Source organism: Protopterus annectens, chromosome 6.part0 (assembly GCF_019279795.1).
Source record: "Protopterus annectens isolate FY-2018-M chromosome 6.part0, PAN1.0, whole genome shotgun sequence".
Classification (NCBI taxonomy): Eukaryota; Metazoa; Chordata; order Ceratodontiformes; family Protopteridae; genus Protopterus; species Protopterus annectens.
In genome coordinates, this window is record NC_056737.1 from 1,123,641,834 (window position 1) to 1,123,656,601 (window position 14,768).

The following is a 14,768-nucleotide window of genomic DNA, read 5'->3' on the forward strand; positions in this document are numbered from 1 at the left end:
TTAAGTATTGCAAAATCTGAGGAATATTTGGTACAGTCGTGTCAATTCCTTGTGCCTGGTTCCAAGTACAGAATCCCTTCCATTTTTCTGCATAAGATTTTCTGGTACTAGGCCTCCTGGCCTCCAAAATAACATCCATCACCGCTTTAGAAAGAGGGGTATTTTGAATGACTACATTATCCGCCATGCTGCCAGATGTAAGGTCTTGAGTTGGCTGTGCAGGATCTGATTGTTTTGTTGGGACAGTAAGTGAGGAATTTGAGGTAATGTCCAGGCTGGGCATTGAGACAGGTTCCTTAGGATTGGGTACCAGTGCTGGCGGGGCCAGTCTGGGGCAATCAGTATCATTTTTGGCTTCTCTTGTCTGACCTTTAGGAGTACCTTGGGGAGGAGAGGCAGTGGAGGAAAGGCATGTACTGTTAAGTTTTTCCAGCTGAAAGACAGAGTATCCACTTTCCATGCTTGCTTGTGATAAGTCCTTGTGCAGAATGTCTGTAGTTGGCAGTTGTGAAGGGAGGCAAATAGATCTATGTCCGGGCATCCCCATTTCCTTGTTATCATGCTGAAGACTTGCGGATCCAATTTCCACTCGTGGGGATCCATGAGGTTTTTGCTTAGTTCGTCTGCCAGAGTATTTATCTTTCCTGGCAGGAATTGTGCCTGCAGATGTACTTGGTAAGTCAATGCTGTGTCCCACAAAGTCATGGCTAGTCTGCAGAGGGAGTAGGAATGTGTGCCTCTCTGCTTGTTTATGTACCACATGACTGTAGTATTGTCCGTCTTTATCAACAGTTGTCCTGGATGAAGTAGATCCTTGAAGGCTGTCAGGGCATTCTGAACTTCTAGCATCTCTTTCTGATTGATATGTAGATGCATTTGGCTTGTGGGCCATGTGCCCTGGATACATCTTCCTGCCATGTGGGCCCCCCAGGCTTAATTTGATGCATCTGTTGTTAATGTCTGCCTGGCTGTGGGTAAAGTGAATGGCTGTCCCTTGTTGTGGTGACAGGCCTTTGTCCACCATCGAAACTCCTGTTGCAGGCAGGGAATGAGGGTTATTATTGTTTCCATGCTGTGGCAATGTTGAGTCCAAACACTTTTTAGATACCATTGTAGTTTCCTCATATGCAGTCTTGCATATGGAATTAGCAGAATGCAGGATGCCATGAAGCCCAAAGCCTGCAGAATTTTTCTTGCAGATAACTGGGTCTTTGTTGCCAACATTTTGAAATAAGTAGTCAGTTGCCTTTGTTTGTCTGGCGTGAGATAAGCCATCTGGGCAGTTGTATTTAAGCTTGCATCCAGGAATATTATCTCTTGAGAGGGTACTAGTTTTGATTTATTTTCGTTTACTGTGTACCCTAGGCAAATCAGTAGTCTTTTTACAAATGCCAGATGCTGTAGTAGAATGACCTTGTTCTCTGCTTGAATAAGGCAGTCATCCAAGTAAGGATAGATTTGTATTCCTCTTGTCTGCAAAATGCAATTACTGGTGTCAGGCATTTTGTGAAGACCCTGGGCGCAGTAGATAAGCCAAAGGGCAGTGCAGAGAATTGGTAGTGCATTGAGCCAGCTATGAATCTGAGGTATCTTCTGCATGATTGTCTGATTGGGACATGCAGGTATGCCTCTTTTAGGTCCAAAGTCACCAGCCAAGCCTTCTTGCCCAGCATGGGCAGAAGCTGCTGCAGAGTCAACATTTTGAATTTTGGAATATCCAGAAATGTGTTTAGGATAGACAGGTCCAGTATTGGTCTCCAGGCTTTGTCCTTTCTGGGCACCAAGAAAAGTCTTGAGTAAAATCCTTGTTCCTGCTCTTGCTGTGGTACTTGCTGAATGGCCCTCATCGCAAACTGGCTCTCAGACAGATCCCATAAAGTAAGAGTAGCGGGATCTATGTCCGAATCCAGACCAGTAACGAGTGATGTGCCTCAGGGCTCTGTCCTGGGGCCCCTCCTGTTTGGCATATACTTCTCAGAAGTACAGGCAAGCACGGAAGGGCTGTGGCTGACTAAGTTTGCAGACAACTGCAAACTGGGTGCTATAATAGAGTCTCCGGCCGACATGGAGATCCTCCAGAAGGGCCTAAATAAGACTGATGCATGGTGTCAAAGCCATGGTCTCAAGCTAAATGCAAAAAAATGCGTAGTAATCCCCTTTGGAAAAAACAGAGTACCCGCAAACTACAACATAGGAGGTAATCCCCTGAAATCTGAAGAAGAAATAAGGGATCTTGGGACCCAAGTAGATAGTCAGCTTTCCTTTGATAACCATGTTGCCAAAATGGTTAGAAAATCCTTCTATGTGACCCATCTGATCACGAAGGGTTCAAGATCAAGATCTAAGGATGTAATGGTGCCCTCTACTCTTCCCTCATCAGACCCATTATTGAGTACAATGCACCAATTGGAATGTACCTGGCTAGACATCTCCAGCAGCTGGAGAGACCACAAAGGTACCTAACCAAGAGGATTACTGGCCTCAAACAGTTGCCCTATGCAGCACGATTGAAAAAGCTAAGACTGTTCTCTGTTGCATACCGCTTTCTCAGAGGCGATCTCTGTCTAATGTACAGAGCCATGTCCAACCCAGAATTGTTGAACATGCTCCATCTTAGCAAAACCAAATCTACTCGAGCTACACGCTCTAGGGATATAAACCTCAACGCAACAATGAATAGAACATGCTGGAGGGATAGATTCCCTTCACAGAGACTTCCCTTACTATTTAACAGGGTCCTGATCTACATAAGACAGAGCCCCTCACTATCACTCTTCAAGAGGAACCTTGATGAGTGGATGGGTAACAGAAAGTTCACACTGGGGATCACACCAACAGCACTACTAGATAGGGGCCAAAGGTACTAGCTTGCTAGTACAAGGGTCTAGGGAACTACTAAAGGGGCAGTGAATACCGCACAATGTGGCTGGGCTAATATATGCCTTCGGGCAGATAGCCCAGTACCAACCTATGAACCTATGTCCATGAGGGATGAAACTTGTTTTTGTGCCTCTGCCCATTGATTGTGTGGCAGGTCTGGCATACCGTTTGCCCTTGGCAGGGTGTGAAAATGGAACCTGTAGCCTTGTGACACTATATCCAAGACCCATTTGTCCTGGGTGATCATGTGCCAATTTTGTGAAAAAAGTGCTAGTTTTCCCCGTAAAGGAGCTGTCAGAAGATAAGTGCTTGGTGCTGGTAGGGGGAAGTCATTGGGACTGTTTCCTGTATGACTCTGATTTATCTTCTCCGCTTTTGGAGGTAGAAGCACCACATTGTTTAGACCTGTATGAGCCTTGGGGCTGGGATCTGCCTCTGGGGCATCTGTTTCTGCCTTTTTGTGGCCTGTCTGACACTGGAAAGGACCAATTTTTTTGTAGGCCAGTTCCTGCTAAATCTGGGTGGCTGTACCTGTAAGAAATCCTTGACAGTTTGCATAGATTTAGCTTTGTCCTCCATTTTCTTCAACACCTCTTCTGCTTTAACACCAAACAAGGTATCATGCTGTAATGGAGCATCTAATAATTTTGCTTTAACATGATCAGGCAGATTCTGTTCCTTTAACCAAGCATGCCTCCTAATGACAGAACCCGTGACAGCGGCCCTGCAGGAGGCCTCCAGAGAATCAAAACCACATTGCAAAGTATGCTTTCCCACTTGTTCAGCTGCATGCAGTAAACCCTGCATTTCTTTGTTTTCTGCACATTCAGAATTTGTCAACATTTTATGTTTAAGCAGTGACATTAAATATTGCTGATATTTAAGCATATGAAATTGACAATTTAAAGCCCTTACAGCCAAGGTAGCAGAAGTGTAAATATTTTTCCCCCATCTGTCCAGTGCCCTTGAATCTCTGTCTGAGGGGATAGGGTTTTTTGCAGTAGAAGCCTTGACCCTTGTGGGACCCTGAGAGGTAGTCTCTGGATCAGCAGCAGGGTTTTTAAAAAGAAATTTATGTGAATCAGGAACCCTGTAGTATCTGTCTGGCTTAACAGGAGCTGGAGGTAAAGAGTCAGGAGTCAGGCCGGACTCTGAAAATACATCATCTACGATGTCTAAAACAGGAGGAATAGCAAGGGGCCTGTGCTGAGGTAGTAAAAGGAAAACTCTGAGCCTTTTCTTAGATTCCGAATAATCCTGGCTCTCCCAGTGGAAGTGCTCCTTCATGGTATGCAGGGTCTCCCCAAAAGAATAATCCTCAGGAGGAGAGGCTGAAGGGATAGATTCTTCAGCATCAGAATCCTCATAGGGAGGAAGAGAGTATTCCTGTTCAGAAGAGGAATCAGAGGAAATGGAGACCTGATCTGAAAATTCATATTCTGTCTCTTGCCTAGGCCTCTTATCAGGAGGGGGATGGGAACCCCTGATCAAAGTAATTAGGTCTTCGGCCATTTTAAACATCTGTTTTTTAGGCATGGAGGCCTGTCCATGGGATTGCTGTACTTGTTTCTTTGTCTTTAGAGGTACTTTAGTCTTTGCCTTTGAAGATGAAGTAGTTTTCACATATAACTGTGTAGGCCTGAAAACACCCTCAGAAGCCGATGCCTGCTCAGCGTCTCTGGACCCATCTGAGGGAATAGTTTCCGAGTGTCCAATACCTTGAGCTTCCAGTGGCCTAGTCAACTCCATGTGGGAGTCGGAAGCGGCCTGTGCCTCTGAGGTAGCTTGCGTCAGGGGCTGTGAAAGCGCCTCACTGAGAACCGGCGACTGGCTTAGAAGAAGACTCGTCGTCAGTTTTGGACCTCGGATGCCTGTCCTTTTCTTTTTCCTTGCATTTCTTGTGAATTGCAGTAGTCGCATGGGTATCCAACGACATTGTGTAATTAAATCTTCGGCCAAAGTAGTGAAATGCAAAATCGTACTGACGCTTAATAGTGTGTTGGTTAAATCTAGCACAAAACCGACAATTAGCAACGTCGTGATCAGGGCCTAGGCAAGGAATGCAGTAAGAATGGAAGTCCTTATGAGGTATTTGCTTCCCACAGGAAATACAATTATTAACTTTTTCTGACATCGGTCTGGAGCAAGAAAAAAGTTTCCCCAATGGGGTACTTAGCTTTAAATGAAGACTTCGAATCTGAAATTCGAACACGAAAATCTCAGGAGTCGGCCGATCGGCACTTGCGAACTGCTTTTGCTTCGGGCACCGTGCGGCAAGAAAGACTGAAGAAAATGGCATCTGCTGCATCTTTTATACCCCTGGCGCACTGATGTCAGGGAGGAGGCGACAGCAACCGACACCAGAGCTAGACTTTGGAATTCAGGCCGACTGCGGGTAGCCTGCCAGCAGGATAACCCAATAGTAATGACTGCAACAGTGAAACACTATGAACATCCCTTTTGTGATGAGGTGTGCCACGTAGAAGGACTTCCTGACTACTGTGGCGATGTGATTATCAAAGGAGAGACTACTGTCCACCTGGGTCCCAAGGTCTCATCACACATTCGGTGTTAAGTAGACTACCACCTATGTGGTAGCTCACGGGTACAGAGTTTTTACCAAAGGGGATGACAGTGCACTTTTTGGCATCGAGCTTGAGGCCATGGCTCTAACACCAGGCATCTGTCTCAGTGAGGCCATTCTGTAGGATGTCCACATCATTTGAGGACTCGACTATGGCTCCTAGTTTGCAGTCATCTGCGAACTTCGTTAGCCAGAGGCCTTCTGTGTTAGCCTGTACGTCAGAGAAGTAGATACCAAACAGGAGAGGTCCCAGGACTGAACCCTGTGGTACTCCACTTGTCACTGGTTTGATGTCAGATTTGGAGTCTGCAACTTTTACAGTGTGGGTTCTGTCAGTGAGTCATTTGGAAACCAGTCTTGTGACGGAGGGTTTTATCCCTAGTTTAGTGAGTTTATCTATAATTCCAGAATGGAGGATGGTGTAAAAAGCCTTGCCAAGGTCAAGATAGGCTGTGTAAACCACCTTAGCCTCATCGACTGCCTCAGAGAAGTTGATTAGATTCAGGATGCATGATCTGCCTTTCACAAACCCGAACTGGGTGGGGTCCAGAGTTTGCAGGTTACCAATGTCTTTGTTTATGAGTTCCATGATGATATCTGACAGGGCTTAATGGTAAATCACTTTGGCTATGATGTGCAGGGTCCTGGGTTCGAGACTTGCAGAGGCTGTTTATTTTTTTTCAATCATAGCCTCACCTCAGGCTTTGTGTCTGCTGATTGGTGCACAGCGATGGTTATCCCACTCCACAAGGGGGGGAGCCACCATGGACCCCGGGAACTACCGCCCCATTAACCTGACGAGCCTGGTCTGCAAGGCCATGGAACGTATCATCATGGAACGTATAAACAAAGACATTGGTAATCTCCAAACTCTGGACTCCACCCAGTTCAGGTTTGTAAAAGGCAGATCATGTCTCCTAAACCTGATAGACTTCTTTGAAGCAGTCACCAAAGCCGTAGACAAGGGTAAGGTAGTTCACACAGCCTATCTAGATCTTGCCAAGGCTTGCAACACCATCCTCCACTCTGGAATTATAGATAAACTCCCTAAACTAGGTAGAAAAGATGGGTTAGCAACTGACTCACTGACAGAACCCACACTGTGAAAGTAGCAGACTCCAAATCCGACTTCAGACCAGTGACAAGTGGAATACCACAGGGTTCAGTCCTGGGTCCTCTCCTGTTTGGTATCTTCTTCTCTGAAGTACAGGCTAACACAGAAGGTCTTTGGCTAATGAAGTCCGCAGATGACTGCAAACTAGGAGCCATAATTGAAACTCCTAATCTTGTGGACATCCTACAAAAGATGCCTGGTAAGCCATGGCCTCAAGCTCAATGCCAAAAAGTGCATTGTCATCCCCTTTGGTAAAAACTCTGTACCCATGAACTACAACATAGGTGGTAGTATACTTAACACCAAAAGTGTGATAAGAGACCTTGGGACACAGGTGGACAGTATACTCTCCTTTGATAATCACATTGCCACAGTAGTCAGGAAATTCTTCTACATGGCACACCTCATCACAAAAGTTTCTCATCCAGAAAAAAAGACGTCATTGTTCCCCTCTACTCATCACTCATTAGACCCATTATAGAGTACAATGCCCCTTTTGGTATGTACCTCACAAGACATCTATAACAACTGGAAAGGCCACAGAAATACCTCACAAAGAGGATTACCGGCCTCAAACAGATGCCCTATGCAGACCGTCTCAAAACACTCCAGCTTTACTCCATCGCATATCGCCTACTCAGAAGTGATCTCTGCCTAACATACAAAGCTATGTCAAACCCAGAGCTTTTGGACATGCTCCACTTAAAGAAATCCCTCCGAGCTACACGCTCTAGGGACCTAAACCTTGTCACCACAATAAACAGAACATGCCGGAGGGATAGATTCCTGTCCCAGAGACTTCCCATACTCTGGAATAATCTACCTATCTATATCAAACAAAGCTCTTCATTAGCACTCTTCAAGAAAAATCTTGAAGATTGGATGAGAAATAGGAAATTTACCCCGGGGATCACCTCTGTGGCTCTGCTCGACAGTGGCACAGGAAAATAATTTTCTTGGGTGGTAAAAGCCAGGGTACTTTTTTGGCTGGGCTTGTATAGGCCCCAGGGCCGATAGCCTAGTACCTACCTATGAACCTATACATTCCATGACCTTGCAGACCAAGCTCATCAGGCTAATAGGATGATAGTTCTTGGGATCAGTGGTGGCTCCCCCTTTGTGGAGTGGGATAACTGTTGCTGTGCGCCATTCAGTGGGCACAAAGCCTGATGTGAGGCTATGATTGAACATGGTGCTTAGGTGGGGAGCCAGGTTGTTTTGAAGTTTGTGTAAAACGCAGCCTGGGATGTTGTCCAGTCCCATGGATGCTGTGTTTTTGACTTTAGAGAGTGCAGCTTTTACCTGTGCAGTTGTGATTACAGGGACTCTGCATTCTTCCTGTATAGATATGGGCCCTTTAGGGTGTGAGAGGGTGGTAAAGTTAGCACTGAACCTATCTGCCAGAATGTTGGCAATATCAGTTGGTTCTGTAATTTTCATGCAGTTGTGCTGTAACTTAGAGCAGATCTGGGTGTTGCCATTGAGATTCTTGACATAGCTGTAGAATGCTTTGTGGCTGTCCTTAGAATCAGTGGCGATTTTATATTCATAGCTAGCTTTGGATGCTCTTATAAGGGATCTCAGCATCTTACTGAGGCTGACCAGGGAGCTCCACCACTCATGGGATTTTACTCTCTTTTGCAACAGTTTCTTCCTTCTGTTGTACAGTTTGTTTATGGCAGGGGACCTCCAGATTGGCTTCCTTTTTTTGGAGGATAACTTCTTGGTTCTGTTTGGGATAGCACGATCCATGCACTCATGTAAGTGCTTATAGAGTGCATTTGTGTAGGATTCAGCAGTCGTAACTGTATTGGCCATCTGCATGAGTGTCATGAAGTTCACCACTTCTGTCTTAAGAAGCATGAAGTTGGCTTTGGAGAAATTTTTTTTACCTTGGTTTCCTTAATGTGGGGTGGGGGTGGGATGTGGATATCTAGGGTGATTAGCTTATGGTCGGATCTGACCAACAAGGAGTTGACTTTGGGTGTGGAACACCGGTCGTTCATGTTGGTAATGACTAAGTCTAGGATATTGTTGCCCTTGGTGGGGGTGTGGATAAGTTGATCCAGGGCACTGGAATTTATGAATTCCAGAAAGCGCTGAGCGAAGGAGTTGGTACATGAGTAGTTTTCCCAGTTAATGGTGGTGTATTTGAAATCACCCATTATTAGGGTGTTTGAACCCTAATATTTTCCAGTATATCAAGAAAAGAGGAGTGGGAATCCTGGGACATGATGGGGGATCAGTAGCAAGCTACAATTTGGATTGCGGTTTTGCCCAGAGTTAGTTGCACTTGGATAACCTCGGATGCATTATGCTGAGCAACTAGCCTGGAGGTGTGGATATCCTTAATGAATATGGGCACACCTCCACCTTTGGTGTTCCGATCCAGGTTACGTGGCTGAAAAGTGTGGTATGAGTTATAGCCGGGTAGTGCAGGGGTGCTCTTTGGAGCCTTGAACCAGGTCTCAGTCACTGCACAGGTATCAATGTTCTCCATTTTAAGGAGTGCCTTGAGTGAGTGCATTTTGAAATTTAGACTTCTAGCATTGAGTAGCATTACCCTCAGTTTTTGCTTGCCTCTTCCTGTTATATTTGAAACTTGTCTAAAAAAGGCACTATAGGGGCGGCAAGAGCCTTAGCCAGTATCCGGAATCCCATGGGCGACAGGTGCAGGCCATCTCTGGAAAAGCATCATGGTCTGTTGACCATGTCGTCCCAGACAGACAGATACTGGATCCCCTTAGAATGACACCAGAAGCTTAGCCAATTGTTGAAGTCAGTCATTTTGTCCTTGTACTGTGGTATCATTCTGGGCAATGGCAGAATGCTACTCAGGGCTAGGGTCATACCTCCCTGGGCTACAAGATTGGAGAGCTCTTCCATGTCTCTTTTCATGTAGTCCAGGGAGGCATGTCTCAGGTCATTCACACCAACATGGACAATGACAGAGTCATATTTGTACTTGGTTGTGGAGTGACCTGAGTGCATGGGTTATGTGGCAGTTCCTGGCACCCGACAGCCAGCTGACAGTAACCTTCTCCTTGTTTAGCCTGGTAAGTGGGACATCAGTGTGCCTGACTATAGAGTCACCTATGACTAGTGTGTTGGGTACGTTATTTTGCCTAATATATTATATATGTTATAAGATATATATATATATATATATATATATATATATATATATATATATATATATATATATATATATATATATATATGTTTGTCCATAATATCTGAATAAGTGAGTGGGATTTTCATGACAGCATCAAGGAAACATTTTCCTTCCTTCTCTGTTTTTTTTTTCTTAAGTTTTGCATTTTTCTTGGTATATTGATTGATTTTCTTAGTATATTTTATTTTTTATTTATTTTCCATTTGTTTACCAGGTTAGTCCGACTGGACACAAGATGACCGTTTTCAGCGGAGGCTGGGGGAGAAAAGCTCCAGATACATAGTAAACAATTATAAAAAATAATAAAAATAAATTATACAAACATAGCTATTTTGTACAAAGAACATAGAAAATATAAAAGGAGTAAAATCAGAGTTTTACAATTGATGCAGCATACACAGTGGTTAGAATATTGAGAAACAATTAAACAAGATAATATATAACAAATATACAACTGCTTGAACATAAATTCAAAAAGAAGTTTCCATAGACAAACAGGGTCATAAACTAGAAATCATAACTATATTGGTATGATTTATATTGCATTTATCTTGTTTTAATGATGGTATGTGTGTTTTATTGTACGTGTCATATGTGCACAAATATTTGTATTAATCTATGTATTTACAGTATATTGACAAAGTACTGGGTCACATCAGAGGCTTGGGAGGTCACTGTTAAGAAACTGAGAACTGTTGTAAAGCTTGGCATTGAATACAATAAGTTCAGGTTATGCTATAAGAGAACTATGTAAAGATAACCATGTCAGCAGCCAGAACGCATTATAAACTGAATGTTTTACTATGTACAATAAGAAATGGATAGATTGGCCCAAACTCTGGACTGATGTGTGTGCTTTTTTTTTATTCCTGGGGAAATGCTATTCAGAAGTGAAGAGACATATAAGGGAACAGTTTTAGTGGCACACGAGGCTGTGATTTTTTTGATGTCTGTTGTCATGCAAAGCTGACAAAATAGTTGACTGTAGTCCACTGAAGGAGGGGAGATGGGAGGAGTAACTTGGCCAGGAATTGAAACTTGCAAAACTGCTCTTTGTGAAAAGTCTTTTTTATCTCAGTAACTTGTTGACACTTTTGCAAGTTTCTTTCAGAGAATGTGTAGTACATCAATAGGAACAACATTTGTAAAACTCAGCACATACCAGTCAATGACACATGAGCTGCAGACTCTCAAACTTGGCATTTTTTTTTCAGGTGGTCCATTCTAAGTGAATGGAAGTCTAGTCTGACAACAAATGGTAGGGCTATTTGTTCTCACAGTCTGTGCATTGAGACAGATTTAGCTTTCCAAAGGAATCACAATGTCTGCCCCCATGAGAGCAGACAAGAGTAAAAAAAATAATAAAATTAGGAATGAGCACTTATTTTGCTGCAGGCAGCCTTAGGAAGTGCAGTAAATCATGGCAAGATAAAAAATGTATGTTTTGTCATTGTTTGCCCGTAGTGGTCCTTTAAGAATCAAACTACATTCTTAGACATATTTTTTACATGAGTGTTATATGACTGTTTATTCACAGGTACCAAATTCATGATTTCAGAAGCACTTGATAGTGTCAACTTGCCATGTTGTATTATACTGAACTTCCCATTAAAGTTGAGTATATAACTTTACTTCAGGGTGGAAAATGCAGCGCATGTCCAGAATATGTTTATACTGATTTGTTATTTACATCAGAATTTTAATATATTTTCTATAAAATAAACATGTTGTCATTGAAGCTTGCCATCATCAGTGTGGCATACTGCATTTTAAACTGTTTCCATTAGTGGTGGACATATGGCTTCTGTTTAGGGTCGGTATGCCCTTCATAGTTAATGTTTTGAGTCTAAAACCTGGAGCATGGTTCTACATGTAATGTGCTGGACCAAGAGATGATGTCCTAGAGTAACATGGCACCTCTTCTTTTGAAATACTCATGAACCTCATAGCAGCATTGCTCCAATAGCCAAACGAAAGAGAATAGCCTGCATGTACACACATGCCACATTTTCTTAAATGTTATATTTAGTAAAGATGCTTAAATAAAGTGCACTGGGTTTGTTGTCCAAGGCAAGAGAGTGCACTGAACCAAATCCTGAACAAGACATCCCAAGCCAGTATACCACACATCAAGGTTATTCCCCTCAGCAACATGGTAGCCCTACCATCAGACCATCCAGTACTTATAAAGCCATTGCAGTCATTGAAGTTCAAGGGCTAACCATAGTGCCACACAAGGACACAGTCACTGGTAAGATGTACAACAAGCCGACTGCATATACCTTTCTCCATTGTAGAAACACATGTAGCCCAAATCCAGTTCCCTAAATGGAAGGGCAAATCTGTGAGCTCAGACTTAGCTTTAAAGCCTCTTCACAGACATCAAACTCAGGATGTGCTGCAGTACCATTTGTCAGTAGATTTTAACTGTAACCTACTAAAGTTAAATACACAACAGTGCAAAACATGAGACTGTACTGTAGTTAACTACATGATGTTAAGTTGTCAATCTCGCCTTCATTCTTGCTTGATGGGTTCGGAGCCGATCCCTCGGCTCGAGAACTCTTTACCAGCTGCCCCATATCCCATGATGCAAGGCAGGAAGTACCCAGATCGCCAATTGTTGAAGTCAATCATCTGTCCTTGTACTGTGGTATCATTCTGGGCGATGGCAGAATGCTACTCAGGGCTAGGGTCATACCTCTCTGGGCTACAAGATTGGAGAGCTCTTCCATGTCTCTTTTCATGTAGTCCAGGGAGGCATGTCTCAGGTCATTCACACCAACATGGACAATGACAGAGTCATATTTGTACTTGGTTGTGGAGTGACCTGGGTGCATGGGTTATGTGGCAGTTCCTGGCACCCGACAGCCAACTGACAGTAACCTTCTCCTTGTTTAGCCTGGTAAGTGGGACATCAGTGTGCCTGACTATAGAGTCACCTATGACTATTGTGTTGGGTATGTTATTTTGCCTAATATATTATATATGTTATAAGATATATATATATATATATATATATATATATATATATATATAGATATAGATATATATATATATATATATATATATATATAGATATGTTTGCCCATAATATCTGAATAAGTGAGTGGGATTTTCATGACAGCATGACAGCATCAAGGAAACATTTTCCTTCCTTCTGTGTTTTTTTCTTAAGTTTTGGATTTTTCTTGGTATATTGATTGATTTTCTTAGTATATTTTATTTTTTTATTTATTTTCCATTTGTTTACCAGGTTAGTCAGACTGGACACAAGATGACCGTTTTCAGCGGAGGCTGGTGGAGAAAAGTTCCAGATACATAGTAAACAATTATAAAAAATAATAAAAATAAATTATACACACATAGCTATTTTGTACAAAGAACATAGAAAATATAAAAGGAGTAAAATCAGAGTTTTCCAACTGATGCAGCATACACAGTGGTTAGAATATTGAGAAACCATTAAACAAGATAATATATAACAAATATACAACTGCTTGAACATAAATTCAAAAAGAAGTTTCCATAGACAAACAGGGTCATAAACTAGAAATCATAACTATATTGGTATGATTTATATTGCTTTTATCTTGTGTGTCATATGTGCACAAATATTTGTATTAATCTACGTATTTACAGTATATTGACAAAGTACTGGGTCACATCAGAGGCTTGGGAGGTCACTGTTAAGAAACTGAGAACTGTTGTAAAGCTTGGCATTGAATACAATAAGTTCAGGTTATGCTATAAGAGAACTATATAAAGGTAACCATGTCAGCAGCCAGAACGCATTATAAACTGAATGTTTTACTGTGTACAGTAAGAAATGGATAGATTGGCCCAAACTCTGGACTGATGTGTGTGCTTTTTTTTTTATTCCTGGGGAAATGCTATTCAGAAGTGAAGAGACATATAAGGGAACAGTTTTAGTGGCACACGAGGCTGTGATTTTTTTGATGTCTATTGTCATGCAAAGATTTATTTATTTTATTTATTTTACATTTGTTGACCGGGCTAGTCTAGCTGGATACACGTCCTTTTTCAGTAGAGGCCCGGGGAGAAAAGCTCCAAGATAATGTGAAGACATGGTACATTTACATACATAAAAATAGGATTAACATAAACATGAAAGAAAACAACAGGTTATACATACTGAATGTATGACATTCACATGATGTGAAGATGGTCTAAAACAAGGATTACATGGTTACGTTGAGAAGCCGAGAGATAGAGATTATAATCTCTGAGAAAGGGGTGAGATGACAAAATAGTTGACTGTAGCCCACTGAAGGAGGGGAGATGGGAGGAGTAACTTGGCCAGGAATTGAAACTTGCAAAACTGCTCTTTGCGAAAAGTCTTTTTTCTCTCAGTAATTTGTTGACACTTTTGCAAGTTTCTTTCAGAGAATGTGTAGTACATCAATAGGAACAACATTTGTAAAACTCAGCACATACCAGTCAATGACACATGAGCTGCAGACTCTCAAACTTGGCATTTTTTTCAGTTGGTCCATTCTAAGTGAATAGAAGTCTAGTCTGACAACAAATGGTAGGGCTATTTGTTCTCACAGTCTGTGCATTGAGACAGATTTAGCTTTCCAAAGGAATCACAATGTCTGTCCCCATGAGGGCAGACAAGAGTAAAAAAAAAAAAAAAAATTAGGAATGAGCACTTATTTTGCTGCAGGCAGCTTTAGGAAGTGCAGTAAATCATGGCAAGATAAAAAAAATGTATGTTTTTTCATTGTTTACCCATAGTGGTCCTTTAAGAATCAAACTGCATTCTTAGACATATTTTTTACATGTGTGTTATAGGACTGTTTATTCACAGGTACCAAATTCATGATTTCAGAAGCACTTGATAGTGTCAACTTGCCATGTTGTATTATACTGAACTTCCCATTAAAGTTGAGTATATAACTTTACTTCAGGGTGGAAAATGCAGCGCATGTCCAGAATATGTTTATACTGATTTGTTATTTACATCAGAATTGTAATATATTTTCTATAAA

At 42.1% G+C, this 14,768-nt stretch overlaps 1 protein-coding gene across 1 annotated transcript in view; it reads left to right on the plus strand.

The window, feature by feature from the left end:
• LY75 (lymphocyte antigen 75) overlaps window positions 1-14,768 on the plus strand; it is a 3,856,564-nt gene that overhangs the window by 574,734 nt on the left and 3,267,062 nt on the right. The gene's annotated exons all lie outside the window — the stretch shown is intronic.